The sequence below is a fragment of the Macaca nemestrina genome, chromosome 8, assembly GCF_043159975.1.
Source record: "Macaca nemestrina isolate mMacNem1 chromosome 8, mMacNem.hap1, whole genome shotgun sequence".
Lineage (NCBI taxonomy): Eukaryota > Metazoa > Chordata > Mammalia > Primates > Cercopithecidae > Macaca > Macaca nemestrina.
The window spans coordinates 113,586,999-113,588,598 of NC_092132.1; the positions used below are offsets into that span (position 1 = coordinate 113,586,999).

Consider the following 1,600-nt stretch of genomic DNA (forward strand, 5'->3'; position numbering starts at 1 on the left):
CACCCAGGCTGGAGTGCAGTGGAGTAATCTCGGCTCACTGCAAGCTCCACCTCCCGGGTTCACGCCATTCTCCTGCCTCAGCCTCCCGAGTAGCTGGGACTACAGGCGCCTGCCACCACGCCTGGCTAATTTTTTGTATTTTTAGTAGAGAAGGGGTTTCACCTTGTTAGCCATGATGGTCTCGATCTCCTGACCTTGTGATCTGCCCACTTTGGCCTCCCAAAGTGCTGGGATTACAGGCATGAGCCACCGTGCCTGGCCGTTTCCTGACTTTTTAATGATCGCCATTCTAACTGGCCTGAGATGGTATCTCATTGTGGTTTTGATTTGCATTTCTCTAATGACCTGTGATGATGAGCTTTTTTCATATGTTTGTTGCTCGCATAAATGTCTTCTTTTGAGAAGTGTCTGTTCATATCCTTCACCCATTTTTTGATGGGGTTGTTTGTTTTTTTCTTGTAAATTTGTTTAAGTTCTTTGTAGATTCTGGATATTAGCCCCTTGTCAGATGAATAGATTGCAAAAATTTTCTCCCATTCTGTAGGTTGCCTGTTCACTCTGATGATATTTTCTTTTGCTGTGCAGAAGCTCTTTAGTTTAATCAGATTCCATTTGTCGATTTTGGCTTTTGTTACCATTGCTTTTGGTGTTTTAGTCAAGAAGGCTTTGCCCATGCCTATGTCCTGAATGGTATTACCTAGGTTTTCTTCTAGGGTTTTTATAGTTTAGGTCTTATGTTTAAGTCTTTAACCCATCTTGAGCTAATTTTTGTATAAGGTGTAAGGAAGGGATCCAGTTTCAGATTTCTGCATATGGCTAGCCAGTTTTCCTAACACCATTTATTAAATAGGGAATCCTTTTCCCATTGCTTCTTTTTGCCAGGTTTGTCAAAGATCAGATGGTTGTATATGTGTGGTATTATTTCTCAGGCCTCTGTTCTGTTGCATTGGTCTGTATATCTGTTTTGGTACCAGTACCATGCTGTTTTGGTTACTGTAGACTGGTAGTATAGTTCAAAGTCAGGTAGCATGATGCCTCCAGCTTTGTTCTTTTTGCTTGGGATTGTCTTGGCTACGTAGGCTCGTTTTTGGTTACATATGAAATTTAAAGCAAAAATATGGAATGCTTCACAAATTTGCACATCATCCTTGTGCAGGGCACATGCTTATCTTCTCTGTATCATTCCAATTTTAGTATATGTGCTGCTGAAGTGAGCACTGAGCTGTTATCATTAATGGTTCCACTAAAATGTACCTGGAGGGCTTCATTTATTGTATGGTGTAATATATTGCTATTTACTTATTTTTATTTATTTTATTTTATTTTATTTTATTTTATTTTTGAGACAGTCTCACTCTGTCACTCAGGCTGGAGTGTAGTGGCATGATCTTGGCTCACTGAAATCTCTGTCTCCCAGGTTCAAGCGATTCTCCTGCCTCAACCTCCCGAGTAACTGGAACCAGAGGCATGCACCACCACAGCTGGCTAATTTTTGTATTTTTAGTACAGATGGAGTTTTGCCATGTTGGCTAGTCTGGTCTCGAACCCCTGACCTTAAGCAACCCACCCGCCTTAGCCTCCCAAAGTGTTGGGATTATAG

The 1,600-nt window shown here is 41.3% G+C and overlaps 1 non-coding gene across 1 annotated transcript; it reads right to left on the reverse strand.

Annotated features, from left to right (window-relative positions):
• Nucleotides 1–1,111: 1,111 nt before the first annotated feature.
• Nucleotides 1,112–1,218, reverse strand: LOC112425720 (U6 spliceosomal RNA). Its single transcript, XR_003016849.2, has one exon. It is a non-coding gene; the product is annotated as a U6 spliceosomal RNA (small nuclear RNA).
• Between the last annotated feature and the right edge of the window lie 382 nt (nucleotides 1,219–1,600).